Raw genomic sequence first — 21,675 nt, 5'->3', positions numbered from 1 at the left:
CATGCATCCTTTCACCTGTTTGCTAGAGCAAAACATCCTTCACCTGTGTCTGCTTCATCAAAATATTCTTTCAATGTATGTTCCCCAGCAAAACATCATTTGACATAACTGTCTTTCCAAAGAAATCAGAAGTTCCTACTGCAGGCTAGGGAGATGGTTCAGTAGTAGAGGCACTTTCCACCATGCTTGAAGCTTGATGACTTGAATTCAGCCTCTGGAACCCAGATGGTAGAAAGAACTGACTCCAGCAAGTTTTCTTTGACATTCTCTCTTACACACACACACACACACACACACACACACACACACAAATATAAAAATAATCTAAAATGTGAAAGGGCAACTCGAGGGGCTGAGTGGCATTTCTTTGGTCTTACAGTGTTTCCTTCTTATGCAGAATATGGGGCATTACATAATTTCCAGCCTTGATCTTGGTCTCATGTTGGAATCATGTCTTTCTTCCTTGAGGAGAGGAATGGCTGTAGAGTTGTTCTGGGGCTCAGATGCATCTTGAAATGGACTCATTGTCTAATTCCTCACCGGGAAATGTCATTCATAGCACTGAAGAACCTGGCTGCAAGATGGACTCTCTAAGTGGTTGAGTTTCTCCGTCTGTGGCCCATGGTCTCTGGCATTCTCATGACTTGTATCAATAAAACCTCTGGAGTCCCAATACTGAGAATGCGGGCCTGCCAAGTCGTCTGGCCTGAAGGCCACCTACCACCTTTACCAGCCTGAAGAGCCATTGGTACTCATCACATACTTTCCCCATTACAGATCAGTAGCCATGCACACTAACAATCCTAACTGTAAGCACAAGATCTCACCTGAACTGCAGGTTTCCTGGAAGGAGGGATGAGATAACTTTCCTAGCCATACTGTGTGGGGAATTAAGATTTAGCATGTCTCAGGGAATTCTAGTTTCAGAACCTTTATAATTGGCATTACCCTGATTTGGGAAGGGTTGCTTGGGAAGTGCTTTTAAAAAGCATTTATCATGACAATTTTTGCTTTTCTTTCCCCCCCTATAGACTCTTTGTTAAGCTGCCACAAGCTATTAATTTGTTTGGATTTAGAAATAGATTATTTGAAACTGGGCTCTGTGCCAAATGATCTCCACTGAAATCATGATTAACCTAAAGACCCCATCCCCAGGGATTAGAATATATGAATACTCTCCTTTAGCTGTGAGGTTTCAGAACATTAGCAGGTTACTAAGGGTCAGGTCTCTAATCAGTCAGTGCAGTTCCTAACCAGGGGCAACCAGCACTCCAGCTAGTGTCCTCTTTTCCAGAAATAACTTATTTCTAATCTCTCCCTCCCAAATGCTTCTCTGTGATTCTCCAGGTTCACATGGGGGACAGAAGGAACACAGTACCATAGTCAAGGTACCAAAGCCCTTGGAGAATATATGTTCTGAGTCCTGGCTTCACCAATGACTGGTCTCTGACTTTAGAAGCTACCACTGTAAAGTGGGTTTTCTGGAAGTAGACAATGAGAGCCAATGACACATACAACACTGGAAGATCAGCATAAAGGAAGACGAAGCAATCAATCAGGACTGGGCAGGCAGAGAACTAAAGTGTGGCCCAGGCTTGAAAGTCTTGGCCAATCTATAGGTAGCCCTGAAGTGTCTGTGTTTATACTCTTGTGTGTGAAGGTAGGGGTAGGAGGGAAAGTAGGGTGGAGTTGGGATCGAGCATGCATGTCAGGGCAGGCATATGGAGATCAGGGGACAACTTTGTGAGGTCAGTCCTTTCCCTCTACCTTTATGTGTGTTTTCAGTATCAAATCAAGCTCAGGTCGCCAGGTTTGCCTTTGCCCTCTGAGCCATCTTGCTTGCCATGACTTGCTTTGAGGCTAAAGAAGATCTTGAGGGAGCCAACTGCTGGAATGGTTTTAGAATGTTTTCTTGGAGGGCATTCCCATCACAGTTATCCGACTTGTACTCAGTTTCCCCATTTTTCAGTAAGAAGAGTTTACTTCCTATGGTGTTATGATGATTAGATGGATCACAGTTTATTATAAGTATCTGGAGTACCCCCTTTTGAAAAAGACATATTATATGTCTCAGGCTGGCCTGGAACTTGGTATGTAGACCAGGCTGCTTTGGAATTCAACCTTAGCCTTTTGAATTATAGGTGCATATCCCTACGTCTGGTTGACTCAAGCTTTTTAATTTTTTAATTATTTATTTATGTATTTATTTGCTTATGTGTGACTATATATGCCATGGTGTATGAGTGGAGATCAGAGGACAATTTCAATGAGTAGATTCTTTTCCCCTCCCACGTACATTTTGTGTATCAAACTCTGGTTAGCTTAGCAGCAATCACCTTTCTTTTCTGAGCCATCTTTTTTTTTTCTCCCCAGATTAAGCTCTTGATATATATCTTACTGATAATGATATAGAGAAAACTTTCAAAGAAAACTGGAGATGGGTTGGTGAGATGGCACCATGGTTTAAAGGCACTTCCAGTTTTGTAGGGAACCCAGTTTGGTTCCCAGGACTCACTGGCATTCCCAAGCATCTTGAACTCCAGTTCCAGAGGGTCCAGTTCCTTAGGGCCTCTGTGAGCACTGGACATGCACACAGTGAGTATATACACCTGCAAGCAACACACTCAGAAAGTAAACATAAATAAATCCTAAAAAGAGAACGATAGATAGCCAATTTAGTATTTCTCAAAGTTCAGCATGTACCAAAATAATATCCCAAGTTGCCAGGCGGTACCTGTAGTTTATGATGATGTAGTCTTGAGTGAAGCTTGAGAATTTGCCCTGCTAGCAAGTGCCCAAGGGATGCTAATGTTGCTGGGTGTGCACCACACTTTTCAGCTCTTCTAGGAGTGGCTGATGCTCAGGTCTAACAGCAGGATTAACATCTCACTTTCCATGTGGCAGGCCGGCAGCCATTTGGCATTGAAATGACTTCTGCAGAGCTGCTGTTCTATCAGAGGATAGACTAACTCTGTTTGCACTGGAATTTTTCAAATGCAGTTAATAGGATACCTAACACCTGAATCAGGACATTTATTTCACGAGTTCCTCTAGGTAATTGCTTTTATGGAATAATTCCTGGTGGTACTTTCTCTTTTTCAGTGCCCCTGGGGATGGCTGAGATAAAAGACAAGTGTTTTGCCATAAAGTTTAATTGAGAAGGTTAATTAAGAGAAAATACCATGTAGCATATATCAAACTTTAATGTAGTTTGCAAATGGAGGTCATGAGAACTCCTGAATCACCTGAGACTGTGGAGCCTATTCTGTATCGTGGCTACAGATGTCATAGTGTTGTGGCTTAACTGTCTGTCCCAGAGACACAAGGAGTAAATGGCTTGCTTTTGTGTTTATTCTCCAGGGTAGATGGGATTTCCATCTCCCAATACTTGCTCCACACTGGGCTCCTTCCCCAGGAGTCATTAGCTGTCCCTGTTTTTTCTTAGATTCACCATTGCAAGCACCAAGTGCTCAGTTAGAAAAAACTGGTACAGCTTTGCACAACGGCGACCCCCTCTGTGGATGCAAGGTAAGTCTCATGTTTGTTAAGGCTGTTTTCATGACTGTTCTAGGAGACACACAAGTGGACTTTGCAGTCTTGTACCCTTGCTCGTCCCTGTGTCATGGAACTCTTGGCTGGTTCTGCCAGTAGGTGGGTGTGGTGGTTTAAATATGTTTGGCCCATAGGAAATAATGATATTAGGTATGGTTGTGGTATAGGTGTGGCCTTGTTTGAGTGAATGAATTATTGTGGGGGTGGGCTTTGAGGTCCTATGTTCAGGCTCCACCCAGTGTGTGGAAGACAGTCCCCTTCTGGCTGCCTTTGAATCAAGATGTAGAACTCTCAGCTCCTTCACCACCAACAGGTCTGCCTGAATGCTGCCATGCTTCCCACCATGATGATAATGGAGTGAACCTCTGAAACTGTAAGCCAGCTTCAATTATATGTTGCTATGCCTTAATCATAGTGTCTCTTCACAGCAACAAAAGCCTAACTAAGACAGTGGGCAAGAGATTCTTGCTTGGGGATGTCACTCTACCTTTATTTGTTTTTCCTGTGTGTTGGAGGACTTTTATCATTTTTCTATGGAACAAGCCACTGTCCTTACCAGTATCCCTCAATGAACTCACACTGTACATATTCCTTCTTGTAATTCTGTTATATAAAGGGCATATTTGAGGGGGCATAAGGATAAGGCATGCACATCTCTTTTGGTGTTGTTCAATTTCACATTTAAAATTGCAGCAGATGCTCATTGGAAGGTCAGAGTACATAATTTTCAAATGTGCTGAATAGCTCGGGCTTGCAAAGTGACTGAGGGTGAAGAGAGAATCTAATGTCTTCTAACTGACCTTCAGTCACTTCAGCTTGATCTTCACTTGTTAGTTTCATCTAACAATGTTTGGTAAAAAGGCCATATGACAATAAAATATACTGCATAATTTGTGGTGCCTAGTGCAGAAAGAAGTTGTGAGCCATTTAAGAATTGAATCATTTAAGAATTGAATTTCAGAGCATGGGGTTCATGTGATAAACCATGAAGCCATTTCTGGGTGTCATGATAGTCCATGGCCATTTGTGTCATTGATTCTTGGGTCAAAGACTTAGAATAACTTTCCTTTTCAAATTTTGTGTGATGTCCAAGACAGGCCTTTCTACTCCCCCACCCCTTTATCATTTACTATGACCTTGGTAGAGCAGGAGAATTTGTGCCCTTTTGACTGCTATTTCAAGCTCTTTGGGGCCAGTATACCTTTGTAGAATTGTAACTGTTCTCTAAACTTAATATGGTTGGCTGGAAACTATTTATTAGGAGTTAATTCTGTATAAAGAATTGTCTTCAGACAATAATCTTTTCAGACAGACTGTTATGTACCTAAAGGGATTTCAATTTCACTTTTGGTCTGAACTTTTGCTCACTGGGGAGGAAACCAAGACCAGGATTGAAGAACTGGCCATTACTTATGCAGCCTATGATCTTGATACGCATGCCCTGGGCAGCTGTGCATGTACCATGCACTCCGTGAGTCAACAGAGTAGAGCCAGGACTCTTATCTGGAAATTGAAAAGCAATTAACACATGGGCTTAGGTCTTCTTTAACAAGCCACCAGACACACGCTAAAAGCCGAAGGACAAGCTGAGGTGAGGTGAATGACAGCTGGCAAGCATCCTCTTGCTCTTACAGTGTTGGAGAGGGCACCTGTCAATTTTAGTGGCCTGAGGCTGAGCAGTAGAGAAACAAACACAGAAACTGTGCATGCAGAGGTTGGTTCTCTGGTTAAGTACTCTAGTTATCCAGTTATCCAGAGAGAAAGCACGGTCATACTGTGTTTTACATAGTGGTAAAATGAATTACAAAGGACCCTGGAGACACTAGCTATTGAATCTGTTTTCCCAGTTATCCATTCCTCTTTGTTGTGGCAGTTAAAAAAAGCAGCCCATACAAAATATACATGTTCTGTAATTTTGCCGAAAATTTGAAGGTCCTGTTGCCATGAATTTAACTCTGAAGGGAGGACACAGCGTGTGTCTCCACCTAGAGGCAGATTCTAGTTTTTACCATAACCTCCTTTCAAAAGTTTCTATGCAAGCCTAAAAACATCGCTGTATTAGTCATGGTTCTCTAGAGTAACAGAGTTATAGAATGAATCTCTATACATATATAGAAAGAGGATTTATTAGTATGCTTGCCAGGCTGTGGTCCAGGTAATCCAACAATAGCTGGCTGTGAATGGAAGGTTCAAGAATCTAGTAGTTGCTCGGTCCATGAGACTGGAGGTCTCTTTGGTATGCACTGGAATCTTGAAGAAGTGGACTCTAATGCCAGTGAAGGAATGGACTGTTATCAAGGTGAGAGCAAGCAGGCACATGCAGAAGCTTCCTTCTTCTACATCCTTATATAGGCTTCCAGCAGCAGGTGTGGGCTAGATTCGATCTGGATTACAGGCATGTCTTTTCCCAGTTCAGAAGATCTGGATTTAAGGTATGTCTCTTTACTTCAAAGATCCAGACCAGAAATGTTTGCTTAAATTAAGCAAACATCCTTCCTAGTTGTGCCTTCTGTTTTTGGGTGTTAGTTAATTTCGGATGTAGTCAAGCTGACAAGCAAGAATAGCCATCAAAATAGCGAACAAAGCACTTTGTATCACTGTTTCTGGATGATCTGAGGGTTTCCAATGGTTCATAGCAGTTACAAACAGCAGTGTTGGGCCTTGATTTTGTTTCTTAGCATGTATGGGATACAGATCTGGGGAGGGACTTTTGGTAACCTTCACTTCTTCCAAAGGGCTCTGTGTTCATACAGTGCACACTGGTCTGCTCTTCCAAATTCTCAGCACTGTGTCATGGGCCACATTAGTGGCACTGTGTAAGCATGAGAAAATCTAGTGGTTTAATCCAGATATGAGGGTTTAGGCAATTGATTTTTCTGGTCATTTGAAAAGTAGGTAAACTTGAACCTGGTCAAAACCATTGTTCATGGCATGATCACCGTCCATTTTAGTTCTGAGCAGGAGAGATGAGTGAGCTGCGTTGCCCTGCTTATGTTACCTTAGTCCTTCTGTGGTGTTTGCTACTCTGTCTTTAGAATCTAGCGCTAATGGCATTTTGCTTTTAAGAGTAAACAACGGTTCTAGCATTATTTTATTGTCCAGATTGTGCCTAATTTAACGATGGTCTGCCTTAAAACTAACTGCAAAACTGATATATGCCTAGTAAAAATTACATTACAAAATCTGAATTTTGATCTTTTCCCAGGCTGCTGGGCGGCTGCAAATCTCTTCCTCCCTTTCTCCTCTCTCTTCTCTTCCCTTCATGGGAGTGGTGGTATTTTTAAAGTCAGGGCCCCATTGACTTTGTGTAAGCATTCTGCCGCTGTATTGCTTTCTTTGACCCAGCACAATACTCTTCGTGGTGCTGGGCTGTGGCTGTGAGCTACTTCTTAACAGCTAGCCACAAGATCATGAGGGGAAGTTACCCAGGACTCTGCAGGCGATCATGTTGCCAACGTTTCTTAGATACAGGAGTTCGACACATCACAGGGAGAAATCTACCTGTTGTGTGACTATTCCTGGGAAGGTGGAGATAACCACCTACTCACTGCAGATAGGTCACTAATGACATTCTAAAGAAATTATTATTACCACTCAAGACTAGTTTAGTGGACCAGCTACCGGGCTCCTTACAAGAGCACTGGTGACCCACAGGCAGCTGCATCACTCCAAACCCACCCTGATTGGATGGTGACTCATGTGAGGTGGATCCCTGGAGCATCCTGCACAAATCCAACTGAAGGTGTCTTCTCTTCTCTCCTCCGTGGTGGTTTACTGCTTATGTAACCCTACAGGGGGCCTTGTAAATCTTGAGACTTTCTAAGCTAGCTTATGACCCTTATGAGCCTCTCTCCTCCCTTCAGAAGGGAAACGTTTCAATTGGGAGGAAAGGGCTGTAGTATATTTCCCCCCTCTTTCATCACAAAATAGAGGGTCTGTGTTGGATGAGTTTGCCTGACCAATGTATCCTGAGTGCTTCTAAGGTAGACTAGGCTGAGCATGCGCAGGCAGGGAGAGGTATTAATCCATTTTCAGCTTTCCTTGTTTGCAGGCATGACAACTTCGTCAGCACACTTTAAGTCACCTTAAGCATAGGAGAAGCTGCAGTCGCTTTATTGTGCCGGCAGCTGTTGCCCTGGTCAGTTTAGCAAGGCTCAGTGAGAAGATCTTCAAGTCATGTCCCCTGTCAGAAATGCCTGGCCCACTGGATCTTGCAGTTCTGCTGCTGTGGCCGCACTAATTGTCAATTTGCTAAGGTAGAACTCTCCTGAGCCCTGAGCCTTCTTCTTCTAAAGGTTTCTAATTTCTCCATCAATCTTCTCCCGTCTATAACCAGCTTAACTTCTCTGTGGCTGAGAAATCCCAGGACACCAGCTTCTTCCTGGAGAGTGGACAAAGGAGGCCTAGAAGACTTTTCTAGGATGATAGTATTCTGCATCTTTACAGTTAAATTTTGTTTTATTTTTTGTTCTGCTACACAGGCATGTATGAGCACAGTCCTTTTTAATTTCCAGACCACCGCCACCTTTGATGCTTTTGCCTGTTTCTAGGTGACCCAAGTTCCAATCTGAAAATGAAGTATCCTCCTTCAGACCATGCGAAACTGTGAACCATTCCTTCTAGTGATGTTCCTTTGGCATCCAGTTCTCTTAACACGTTGTAAAAAGATATCCTTATTTCACGATCACATTTGAAGAATCTTCTCACTAGGTACAGACTTCTTGGAGGAACGTGTTTGTCTTGCAGCATTTAAAATACAGTTCCTTGCATTGTGTTTGTTGGAGTTTCTGTTGTTAAATCCTTAATCCAGGCTTGGCTTCCCTCTGCTTGCTCAGCAGCTTCTCCTTCTCTCTGCTTCTTAGCTGTCTGGACACAGGCTTCTCTGTCGTATATCCTGCTATCCTGTCTTCTGAGTCAGGATCTTGCTATACAGCCTAGGCTGGCCTTGAACTCCTAATCCTCTAGCCTCAGTCTCTTGAATACACAGATTACAGAGTATGTATGCCACCATACTTAGCCATCTACCTCTTTCTATCGCTTGCATTTCAGTGCTGAAATTACATGTCATTTGCTTTACTGAGCATAATTATTTCAGTTGTTTTACGGTCCTTGCCTGCTCATTGCCATACTCAGTCACCTTACTAGTGACTCCATGGTCAGTCATCTTTTCTGTTAGGAATGTATTCCTATGGATATTGCTTAGTTTTGAACATTATCCTAGATATGGTTAATATTTTATATAGATTCGTGAGAGGCAAACTTATTTTATTTTATCTTGGGACAAGGCCTAAGAACTTGGCACAAAGCTGAACCCTGGCTACACACAAGTACCAGGAAGGACGTCATAGCTTGTCCTTGTTAAGAGTTACTCCCTAGCTGCATCCTAGCAACAGCTAATCAAAGATTAGTCTAATTGTTTCAGATGTACTTTCAGACCACTTGCAATTGTATACTGTCTTGCTTCAGAGCACACACCTGTAGGCTTACAATAGTCATTCAATTAGATGTTTGCCAGGCTGGACACCTTCTCACTTATATCCATTTTCTATAAAACCTTGTCCCAATGAGAGTTCTGGGCTGCTTCCCCAAACTGTTCTGTGGGTCATCGGTAAGTAAGTCCAAACTTGAGTTCGTAATAAAGAGACCCTAATGTGATTACATCAGAAACGGCTCTTTTTGGTCTTTTGGGGTTCATGAATGCTACCTGGCACAGTCATGACTCAGATGTGTTCCTGTTGGGAGAGCTGTATCAGGCAGTTTATGTATCTGGGCTTGTACTGACAACTCTCTCTGGTGGCAGCTGTTGCGACTTTGGCTTGGCATATACTCCAGAGGTACACATATTATAGGCTGGAGCCTGTAGTGGGAGGTGACGCAACCCTTTTGAGGTAAGGTGTCACTGGAGAAGGTAGGTTCTCAGGGGCATGCCTTTGGAGGGCATCCTTGGCTCCTGTTCCCTCCCCTCTCTCTGCTTCCATGCTGCTGTGAAGGGAGAAGTATTACTCTGCTCCACCCTCCGTCACAACGTTCTGCCTTTGGTAGGTCCAGGAGCAGCAGAGCAAGTGCATACAGAATGGAGCCTCTGAAACTGTGGTTCAAAATAAATCCTTTCTCTGTTAAGCTGACTTTGCCACATTGATAGAAATCTGACTATTGCAGAAACTCATGATGTTTAGAGCTGCTTCCACTTTGATTCTATTTCATGTAAACTCACTGTCATGGAACTTGACTGGGTTTCTAAGGAGAACTGTGTCAGGCTGTTTTGAGTGCAGCACCTCTGCTTTCTCCCCCCATTTATTTTGTTACTTTATAATAGGCCACAACTCTTAAAGACTTCGCCTCCACATCACAACATGGAAGGGTTAGAACTTAGGTATGGCCATAAGGGAGACACGATGACCACATCATTCCATAAAACGTTCTTCCTCTCTTGTTCTCTTTTTGTGTCTGTCTTCCTTTCCAGTGTCTATGCTTGTTATGAACACTGGCCATAAATAAATGAGTTTCTCTCAGAGTGTAGTGATCTCATCTTGCCCCACTCTCATGCACCTCAAATTAAAAGCTATAAATGTTGGAATGTGTTCCAGGTAGGGGTAAGTTCCTGTAATTCTTCCCTCAGGGACTGTGTCCTCTCTATTGCCTTCAGTCTTTATTTTATTTCATTTTCCCCTTGCTTAGCAGGTGTAGGAAGGTCAGGTCAGTAGGGGTTTGCTTTGCTACATTGGACGTTGATACTCATTTTATTTTGATAAAGTGGTGTGAAGATCATAGCCCTTCCAGAACTTAGAAAGCTTAAGGTCTCAATCCAGCTATGGATGCACCACACATGCACGTGTAGTAAATGTTTGTGTGAGTAAATAAAATGCCGATCTGGGAGTTCACTGACATAGATTCTTCGAGTCAAGGAGATACATGCAGTTGCCTGATTTAGCCTTCTGTTAACACAGTTTATGGCCCAGAAAGCAGGAAGTGATGGTTTCTAAGTACTGCACGGTTTTTGCTTGGTGGAGTCTTGGCTTGCTTAAACTAACATTTCTTGCAAGTTCATGCCATTGTTTCTCAGCAGCACAAATCAATAAACCAGAAGAGAAATCTACCGTCAGCTCCGGGACAACAAAATAAACATTCTGTTTGTCATTGTTTCCAAGAAATGGGCTTCAATTGCCAGTTAGATTGCTTGAGTAAATAAGATTGCTTTAGCTTCTAGTAAAATAATGGAACAAAGGCTTTGTAGAAAAAGAGCCATTCTCATTTAGGTGGTGCAAGGAACATGAAATATGAACAATAAAAAGTCGATAATTATGAGAAACTAATTTGATTGCCTTTTCTGTAAATAATTCAATTACTAAAGTGGTAGTCCGAAGAAATAGAACAGATGTTTGATCTAGTATCTCATAAAATATTTTACTTAGCTACATACAATTGAATTAAAATTGACTTTATGGGTGCCATTTCAGGAGTCATGGTGCTATGTGATAGGACTCCAGATTACCCAGAGATATATTTGCTCCATACTCTCTGAGTGAAGTGGAGAAAGTTCATGGAAAGTTGGAGAAATGAATCAGTAACAAGGAATTGAAAACCATATATTTATAGAACATTTAAAGTATGAGAATATAAATAACACCTTAATGTTTACTCGATACAATATCTATTCCATATAGTATGTAATGAACAGACACCAAAGAAGTAGGGACAGAAGCCATGGAGGCTTTAACCCATGTCCTCAAATTCTTTCTAGGTCTTTCTTAAGAAGGGGTACAGTCAGCTATTTCTTCCCCTACCATGAATAAAAACAGATTTGTGACTCACTTTTGAGAAGGAAATAGCAAGATTGCCAATAAGTAACTTCCATGACCAAGCCATAACTCTAGCTTGGATTTCTCAGTTAAGGCAGGCACACAGATGCTAACATCTATGTGCTAAGAAAGCTTAGGCTTAACTGCAGTACCTGATTTTCATGTGCATGCATCGCTATGAAGCATCACACAGTCACAGCTAATATCCTGGCTGGGCCTTGTCACCTTGTCACAGAGCATCCCTACCACAGTACTGCAGATTTATCCTGCAATGCATGATGGTTACATCTCTGAGATTTCAAGAAAACTAGCAGTTGGGGTCCTGGAACCAACACCAGTCAAACTCAATTAGATGTCATGCCACGGAACCCTGATGAAACCCTGATGAGAGGTCCATGTATAGGCACCGAGGCCTCTGGTGACACCTTGAGTCATTTACAGCCATACTAATCTCAGCTCAATTTCAGATAACGGGAAAAACATGGTCATGCTTTTGAACTATAGTGCTTTAAGGAATCTATTATGCAGCAGTGGGAAGTTGTAGAATTCCAGTCCTGTGAATTCATACTTGGAAATGGTATGGAAGCTTGTTTGGCATGAGTTATGCTTAATTAAATTATCTAGGTATTATTTTAAGGGTAAGAGAATGATTTGCTCAGATGAAGGCAAACATCTTCTGTGTTTCTCTATAGCACAGAAGTTTTTGTCTCTTTGAGAAAAGTTCTTGCTATGCAGCCTAGGCTGGTGTTTGTTATCTTCCTTTGAGGGTAGCATTATAGGCACTGTGCAGGTTAGGCAGTTGTCAGCTTGAAAGAAGCTAAAGTCATCTTGAAAGAGAGACACTCAGATAAGGAGTTGCTTCCATCACCTTAGCCTGTAGGCAAGTGTCTGTGTGTGGGTATTTTCTTAATTCAATAAATTATTTATGAGGGCCCAGCCCACTGTGGGAGGTACCACTCCTGGCTGGGTAGTCTCGGTTGTTATAAGAAAGCAAGACAACACACCAGTAGAGAACAAGCCAATAAACAGTGTTCCTCACGGTTTGTTTCTGTTCCTGCCTCGGGTTTCTGCTCTGACTTCTCTCAGTGATGTCAGTAAGGTATAACATGAAATAAACCGTTTCTTTCCTAAGTTGGTTTTGGTCATGGTGTTGGGGCCCTGGCACCAATACTAAAACATGCAAATTAATAATAAATGATCAACTGACAAGATAAAGAAATAGACAGTCCACAACCTTGGACACCATTATTCAAATCTGTAGCGCAATGACAAGGAAGATATGGCACATACTGTGTGAAAAGCACATTTCCTTATTCTTTCTCTTTGAAGCCTTTTATTAGGAAGTGCATGATTCTGGAACCCAGGCTGGCTGGCTGGTAAACTACAGAAGTTTAGTTCCCACAGGTAAGGGAGGCAGGGAAGTCCAAGGTCAAGACACTCAGGTTTGACCTGAGCAAGTTTCCTGGATCAGGCAAAGCTCCCTGGATCAGCAATAGCACCTTCTACCGTAGCTTTATAAAGGAAGGGGAGTGTAGGCTCAGGGTTTTCAAAACCTACTTTAATTTGGTTCTTTCACACTTCAACCTCTCTTCTAGCCTATCAACACAGATAGGGGGAAAGAAAGGTTAATAGGAAGTGGAGGTTGTGGACCTGTTTAGAAACAGTTATTTGAGGAGATTTCAATCTTTGTTGTCAGGATATCAGCAGTCCAGTCCAAAACATCAAACACGATTCAGTAGCTGTGGCTCCATCCAGAAGAGACTGAGAGGTTCCACCATTCTGTACGAGTCTGAGGAAGTGACAAGAAGCTGCTGGGATATTATGAGAAGTTTGTGTGTGTGTGTGTGTGTGTGTGTGTGTGTGTGTGTGTGTGTGTGTGTGAGTCACTCTCTATGAAGTCATAGCAAGTGAATATCAGCAATTTGGTGCAAAGTAAGCCAGTGCGAGAGCAACGTCAGTAAAGACTAGAAAATGGAGCAAGGTGAGCTGATGCAAGAACTTCATCACACTTTCTGAGGTCATATTTATATTCATTCTAATCATCATGTATCCTTTCACGTGTCTGCTTCAGCAAAACATCTCACCTGTATCTGCTTTAGCAAAACATCACATCACATCACCAAGACCCCCTAAAAACTATAGATTTCCACTTCAGGGGAGGGAGAGATCTTTGAGGGCATTGTAATGAGGCTGTGCATTCCATTCATAAGGGCTTTGGCATCCTGACCTATTAAGTACCAAAGGCCAGATCTCCCAGTGACATCACATTGGGCATTATGGTCTGGATAGTTATCTGTGTCCTGCAGGGTGTTTGTATAATTGGAGGCTTGGTTTCCAGGGAAAAGTACTGGGAACTACTGTGGAACAATCAAGGGGCTTAGACTAGTGGTTTTCAACCTGTGGATTATAACCCCTTTGGGTGTGTGTGTGTCAAATGATCCTTTCACAGGGGTTGCCTAAATCCTTTGGAATATGTATGTGTTTTCCAAAGGATTTAGGCAACCCCTGTGAAAGGGTCATTTCACACACACACACACACACACACACACACACACACACACACACACACTCGCACGCACACACACGCACATGCACACGCACATGTGTGTGTCTGTCTGCGTTATGATTCATAACGGTAGCAATGTTACAGTTATGAAGTGGCACCAAAAATAATTTTATGGTTGGAGTCACCACAACATGAGGAGCTGTATTAAAGGGGTACAGCGTTAGGAAGGATAAAAACCACTGTCTTAGACCATAGGGATTGAGGGAGTGTGCCCTTGGAAGACCGTTTTCCTGAGATGACGCCCTGAATTTTCTGGAGCACAGAGGATGTAGTTCTCAATGAGCACTGCTTGGGTACGCCCTTTAGATTTTGAACCTCCAAATGTGGGCGAAATAGAACTACTTGTCTCCTTAAGTTAGTGTGTTTCTAGCATTTTATTGCAGTGACAGCACACTTTTAATATATGAATTTTAGAGAGCTAGTCATTCATTATATTATAGAGCTATCTTTATTTGGATTTTACTCAGTATTCCAAACTCTGCAACATACATGACGGGTGATGTTTTTTTTACTTTTTAACTATGCCCTGTTCTCTTAAAAAAAAAACCAAGGGGGATTTTTCCGCGGCTCTTTGGAAAGAAAACCTCAGAACTCGTTCTGACTTCTCTGGTAGGCATGCAGAGGCTGACAATTGACCTTGTGACATCTGCTTCCTTTAATGTCCCTTGTGTTGTCTGTGCCATGTATCTCCTCAAACGACTTCAAATTCACCTCAGATCTCTTCAGACTTTTCAGGACCAGGACACACTATACGCATCAGGGGCTCCTGTATATGATGGGACAGTTTTAGGAAAAGACAATATTAAGGAAAACTCATTAAGGCAATGGGCCAATCATAAAATCTGATTTCTCTGCTGTGATGTGTCCCTGGAGCTGTAGTGTCTGATGTAATGAAAGTCTAAGGTGATGGCGTGTATAAGCCTGGTGTTAAGGGCTTCTGTGATCCTCTCTGGCTACTGTGGACTGACTCAGTTTTCTTGTGCTCCCATAGGATGACAAAAGAACTATTCTTCTCAGTGCCCTAGTGGTCCTGTGCCCTGTTTGTGGGGGAGCCACTGAGAGGTCAAGACAACCCAGAGAAAGGCAGGCACAAATTGGCAGAATTGCAGCTTGAGCTTGCTGCATGCCTCAACTCAGGTGCTGGCCATGATGTCTTAATCTCAGAGGCTTTTGAGAAGCAAAAGGCAACTACAGGCACATGGGAAACAGAACAAATACGTTAAATGCAAAGATGTTTACTTTGCATCTCAGACTGAGAAATGCACAAATCCCACCAGGGAAGAGAAGGGAACTTACAGCCTCTTATGAGAGCAAAGCAGAGAAAGTGAAGTGATTTTCAAAAATCTGCCTTCACCTCCTGGTTCAGCTGTTGTTTCCCTGAGGGCAAGACAGGGAGTTTATCTTTCTTCTCATGCAGAAATACATGCTCAGATAGAGTCTACCTTGGCTCTGTCGTTAAATATGCAGTGATAGCATGCATATTTGCAATGTGAGGACAAGTTTGGAACCCAGGATGTGTGGCTCAGCAGTGGAGAGCATGCCCAGACAGTCTCGAGGCAATCTGTGCATCTGCTAGAACAGGCTCCTGTTTTGATGATGTGGAGCTGGTTGCTAGGTATGCACCAAGGAGAGGGCAGAGAGACCAAGAGTGAATGAATATTTGGGCTGGAAGCTTGAGCTTCAGACCCTGTGCTGTGCTGCCTTTCCTACACGATACAGATCTCTAGGGCAAGTTCTTAATCTCTTCGTGACAGTTTCTTCTTCTTTGAAGTACCCCGGAGCTCTTGACTCTAGCTGCATATGTATCAAAAGATGGCCTAGTCGGCCATCACTGGAAAGAGAGGCCCATTGGTCAGGCAAACTTTATATGCCCCAGTACAGGGGAACGCCAGGGCCAAAAAATGGGAATGAGTGGGTAGGGGAGTGGGGGGGGGTGTGGGGGACTTTTGGGATAGCATTGGAAATGTAATTGAAGAAAATACGTAATTAAAAAAAATGATTTTCACTAAAAAAAAAAAAGAAATGCTATAATGATATTTACTTCATAGTTTTTGAAAGCTTCAGACTTTCTTTGACCTACTATTACATTCAAAGGCCCAGGAACTCAGAAACGGGTGTTGTAGCTATGCTACCCACCAGCTCTTTTGATTGTTGATGAGATCTTTCACTTCTATATTGACACTCAGCCCTCTATCTGTGAAGTGAAGCTCCAGTCCTGTTGAGAAATCTACCATTCTATTCCCCAAATTTATTTATTTTATGTATATGAGCACACTATAGCTGTCTTCAAACATGTCAGAAGAGGGCATTGGATCTCATTACAGATGGTTGTGAGTCCCCATGTGGTTGCTGGGAATTGAACACAGGAACTCTGGAAGAGCAGTCAGTGCTCTTAACCACTGAGCCATCTCCCCAGCCCCAGGATATGGAATTCATAGGCCTTAAGGATGCTGTGGACACGGTCACCCAGCCATGACATCATCTGTGGGAGGTACTCAGAGTTGTGTGCTCCTCTCAGAATCTGAAAGTGCGAGATGTGTGTGGGTTATCTAGGACCCTGCAGTTTGTTTCCACTGGCATCGCACAAGAAGAAGGAACAGTCAGGCTCTTGTTAACCATGCAATGGCTTTCCATCGAAAACAAAATCTTTATGGTCCACACTATGCAGAGCATGACTAACATTAAGATTAGGAAATATCTGTCCTTTGATCAGAAGAGAGAAAAAGCCAAAGATTTAAAAATAGCAGTGAAGCTTAGCAGATATCGAGACCCAGTCAAGTATGTAGCTGAGATGTGGGTTATTAAGCAAACTTTACTGATTCCCCCAAGGAAGGAATTGGGAAACAGAGCAACTGAGCCAAGGATTAAAAAAATATTTTTAGTAAGACAAATTCTACAATATTTAGGCAATTTACGCCTTGTGAACTTGGAGAAACTTTAAAATTTCAAGTTGGATAGAAAAGGAACGTAGCCAAAGGGCCACCCCACTTCACTGAAAGAATGAAAAAAATCTTCTGATGTGCTGCTTCAATCAGTGCTTGGTATCTTTAGGATTCTTAAAAACATGTTTCCATTTCCATTCTCCCTTTATTCTTCAGGTAGAGCCAGAGATGTACTTCAAGAGTGACCTTAGCTTCTGTTAGTAGCTTTGAGCTCTTTGCAAAGAAAACATTGCTGAAAGGGGCCAAAAAGTAAGAAGTCATTATGGATTTGCAAATATTGTATCCAAGGTCTAAGAGTCACTGTAACATTGGAAACTAGGAGAAAGAAAAATATTAAAAGAAAAAGAATTCATGTATACTCAGGCTTTAAGAGAAAATACACAGATAAGGAGAAAGAATGCAATGCAATTAGTTTATCGCAAGGGTCGAGGTATTACAAGAACTATGTCCAGTTGAAAGACTTTGCAAGGGGAAGATGCATCTCAGAATGTAAAAAAGGACAGTTGTGATATGACTTTAAATGGATAAGGCTGAGAGTTTACTGTTATCCAACAGCCCAATTTTCAAAACCCAGGCAAGGTCTTCACTATTAAGCAATTCACGGAGACCCCTTTCAAAAGCCCAGGATATTGTATTCAGTTTGAGGCATTTCACTGCTAGGAAGATGAAGGCAAACAGAGATGGGAATTCAGAGTTGAAAAATACACATACTCAAAAAAATATTTCAGGGTCTAGGGAGGATTGGCTTTTCAAGGGAAAGTATGAATAAATAGAATAAATAATAGCTTGGTTCACAACATCTAAAGAGAGGGAGATAATTCAATAAATGCCTTAAATTTAACTGTAAAATTACAAAGTAGCCGGTGCTGTCTCATTCTGCCTCATTTAAATTTTACCAACTTTTCAGTGATCAGGGTGCTTCCTCAGTTCATATAAAGGTACAGGCATTATCTATTGGTATTTTCTGTATACGAAACATTTTGAAAGCATATATACAGCGCAGTCCTTTTCTTTCCTTCCTCTGTATTCTTTCTATGTTATCACTGTGGATTTTTTTCTCTATACTGGCAATTGAACCCAAGGCTTTGCACATGCTTTCAGATATCTCTGTCAGTGAGCCATATCCCAGCCCTCATTTCAGAGATATTTGAAACTGTACCTTCCACAGTGTCTCCTAAAGACTTCCACTGCTTGGCTGAACCCAAGGCTGCCAATCCTGCATTGCTAAAGCCAACGGCTGTAAAATCCTCAGAGATACCCATCGTGGTCTTTCCCAAGTCTCACTTTTGCTTGTTGTGAGCTACTGAGGGGAGCAGTGGTGGAGGAGAGACTGTAGTTTTGTCTATACAATTGGGATCATGGATGCGACATGGGTGGAACTCAGCAAAGAAAACAGAATAAATTATTTAATACACAGGGACAGGTAAGAGGCTCAAAATATATAGATTTAATATTGTTGCAGCTTAGAAGAGACAGTTTCCTCCCATTTCTGAGTTATTACCCGGCTACTAGCTTCCTTACATAATTTCAAGCCTTTCTCAGAGCACATCTACTGGAAAAAAAAAAAAGAGTTATTCAATGGATAAATGCTGGTTCTTTTACAGAGGGATCAGTGCAAAGACAGGATGCTGATTCCTGAGACGGTGGGATGTTTCTAACTTTATTTAAAAGGCTTTCTGGCTGTGTGAGCCATAGATTGCTTTGTGCCATGGTTGGGTAGCTATGTATGTTCCATCAATGAGAGCATTCAGCCGAGGAGTTAAGCAAATGTTGTTTTCTGCTGCCAGCTGGCTTTCAAAACGTGCAAAGCCCATGTTTATTGCCAGCTAGTATTTTTCAAGAAAATATAAAAATTATCATCGTCTCTATAAGTATGAACCCACTGAATCAACGCTTGTGAGCATAGACTGGAGCAAAACGATGTTTTCCTTGGCTCTGGGTTTAATCATTTTACAGAGAGAATGTTTTTCTTTTAAATATGGGTTTAAATGCAATAAAACATGAACGCAAAAGGGGTTTTAGTGTAAGCCATCTCAATCAAGTAAAGGTGTTCCTGCGAACAACAGCAACCGCTTGATAACCGGAATTAATTGTTGACCAAGACAGAATTAGACGTACAGTAACATCTCCGCCTGACCAGCAGGGGTCACTCGCCACCAGGAAACAAAGAGGAGGCGTAACATTTTTCTCAGGCAGGAAACAGAGCGGAAGTACACACAGAACTCTACTTAAACTCAGACCCTAGAAAAACCACGCTTCACTTCCCACAGTTCGTGGTCTTTGCTGGGTGAAAGGAGGAAACCCCAGCCTGCACCCGGGTCCTGCTTCCTTTAGGACATGAATAATGGAGTCACAGAGGCTGCATAGAGGCTGAGAGATGATGCTGAGAGAGTGAGCCACAGACCGCCTCTGTTTCTTTTCTTTTTTTGAAGTTGGGTGCTATTGATCTAAATCTGGAGTCCCGTAAAACAGCTTACAGACTTTTTTTTCTTCTTCTTATGCTCAAGTACAGAAGATTAAACATGATTTTTGACTTCTTAGTTTTCAAAGACTGTTGCAAAATACCTTCTAAAACACACAGAAAAGGTTCATTTGGTGGCTTTTCGACTAATCTCTTCCATTCTTTTTACAGCTAACCGAAGCTCCCTTTTCAGTGTCTGTAGTAAAAACCAAGCACCTCTGTCAGCTGTCTTGGGATTCCCGAATCACTGTGTTAAGGGGGCCATGAGAGCAGACATTGCTGCTAAAGCTAGAAGCCAGCATTAGGGAGGATACTGTCATGCCCTGCCCATTCCTCATCAAACATGCACACCCAATGTCCCTAAAGGCCTCAATCATGCAGACATACATCTTTTTAAGGATCACCAAAGGAAATGTCACACAGAACAAAAGAGCCTGGGTTCCTGAACACCAATTTGTAATCCCTGCTCGTTGTCTACCTTTCAGGCCAGACGAGAACAAAACAGAATCCCACGTTCTCAAACCTTATCATGCTGGAGATGTTTTCCTGGCGTCTCCATCATCTAGCCATCCATGTGCTATCTTCAGACTTTGCTGCGATGGGAACCGGACTCCTCTTTCTCCCTTCCTCAGCCTTCGCTGGAAAGGTTTTGCCTTATGGTTTCTGGAGAAAAAGGCTACAAGTCTGTTTGTGAGTATGCACCATGTCTTTCTGTCAAGGAGACATAGTTCTCTGCATGGTGGTCTCTGCACTGATGCTTTGAAAGAATCTGATGTGAAATTATAATAGTCTTTTCAAATTCTTCAGGTCTTTTATTTGTTTACAACGCTCAAAGATCACAGAGGACATTGCTACTGCAGCAACTACTACTACTATTACTACTACTACTTAAAGCTATGGTATCATTTTCTTTTCTTTTTTTTTTTTTTTTGGGTGCAGCGAACTTTATTGATGGTATTCAAGAGAGTAGGGAGGGCTCCCTAGGCCCCTCCTGTTATTATGGGGGTCTGGGATGGAAATTGTGAGGGAGATGCTCAGTGTTGGGGGCCGAGTTGGGATAGGGACTCCTCAGCAACCGAGGGCCTCTCTCTTGCTCAGTGTCCTTGCTGGGGTGGGTGGTCCAGGGTTTCTTACTCCTTGGAGGCCATGTAGGCCATGAGGTCTACCACCCTGTTGCTGTAGCCGTATTCATTGTCATACCAGGAAATGAGCTTGACAAAGTTGTCATTGAGAGCAATGCCAGCCCCGGCATCGAAGGTGGAAGAGTGGGAGTTGCTGTTGAAGTCGCAGGAGACAACCTGGTCCTCAGTGTAGCCCAAGATGCCCTTCAGTGGGCCCTCAGATGCCTGCTTCACCACCTTCTTGGTGTCATCATACTTGGCAGGTTTCTCCAGGCAGCACGTCAGATCCACGACAGACACATTGGGGGTAGGAACATGGAAGGCCATGCCAGTGAGCTTCCCGTTCAGCTCTGGGATGACCTTGCCCACAGCCTTGGCAGCACCAGTGGATGCAGGGATGATGTTCTGGGCAGCCCCATGACCATCACGCCACAGCTTTCCAGAGGGGCCATCCACAGTCTTCTGGGTGGCAGTGATGGCATGGACCGTGGTCATGAGCCCTTCCACAATGCCAAAGTTGTCATGGATGACCTTGGCCAGGGGGGCTAAGCAGTTGGTGGTGCAGGATGCATTGCTGACAATCTTGAGTGAGTTGTCATATTTCTCGTGGTTCACACCCATCACAAACATGGGGGCATCGGCAGAAGGGGCGGAGATGATGACCCTTTTGGCTCCACCCTTCAAGTGGGCCCGGGCCTTCTCCATGGTGGTGAAGACACCAGTAGACTCCACGACATACTCAGCACCGGCCTCACCCCATTTGATGTTAGTGGGGTCTCGCTCCTGGAAGATGGTGATGGGCTTCCCGTTGATGACAAGCTTCCCATTCTTGGCCTTGACTGTGCCGTTGAATTTGTCGTGGGTGGAGTCATACTGGAACATGTAGACCATGTAGTTGAGGTCAATGAAGGGGTCGTTGATGGCAACAACCTCCACTTTGCCACTGCAGATGGCAGCCCTGGTGACCAGGCGCCCAATACGGCCAAATCCGTTCACACCGACCTTCACCATTTTGTCTATGGGACGAGGCTGGTACTGCACAAGAAGATGCGGCTGTCTCTGGAACAAGGAGGAGCAGAGAGCCTATGGTATCATTTTCAATCCTTCCTCCATGCTCTGCCTGTGGTGCCCAGGCAGAGGGTGGTGACTAGCTTGAGCTCGTTCATCCTTATTCCTAAATTCCTAGGTTTTAGTTGACATCTATATTTTCAGAAATTCTTAATTCATGGGTATT

At 43.0% G+C, this 21,675-nt stretch overlaps 1 long non-coding RNA gene and 1 pseudogene across 3 annotated transcripts; one reads left to right on the top strand and one right to left on the bottom strand.

Moving 5' to 3' along the window:
• Window positions 1–2,403: 2,403 nt before the first annotated feature.
• Window positions 2,404–20,251, top strand: Gm38542. Of its 3 annotated transcripts, none has more exons than XR_867360.2 (4): window positions 2,404–2,595; window positions 3,446–3,528; window positions 19,806–20,010; window positions 20,128–20,251. It is a non-coding gene; the product is annotated as a predicted gene, 38542 (long non-coding RNA). The 3 variants fall into 3 exon arrangements; XR_867361.1 differs by lacking the exon at window positions 2,404–2,595 and adding an exon at window positions 2,934–3,054; XR_867359.1 differs by lacking the exons at window positions 2,404–2,595; window positions 3,446–3,528 and adding an exon at window positions 19,077–19,250.
• Window positions 20,251–21,470, bottom strand: Gm10291 (predicted pseudogene 10291; annotated as a pseudogene).

The sequence above is a fragment of the Mus musculus genome, chromosome 3 (genome assembly GCF_000001635.26).
Source record: "Mus musculus strain C57BL/6J chromosome 3, GRCm38.p6 C57BL/6J".
NCBI classification, from domain to species: Eukaryota; Metazoa; Chordata; class Mammalia; order Rodentia; family Muridae; genus Mus; species Mus musculus.
Note: the sequence above shows the minus strand (reverse complement) of the source record. Positions and strands in the feature narration are given on the sequence as shown.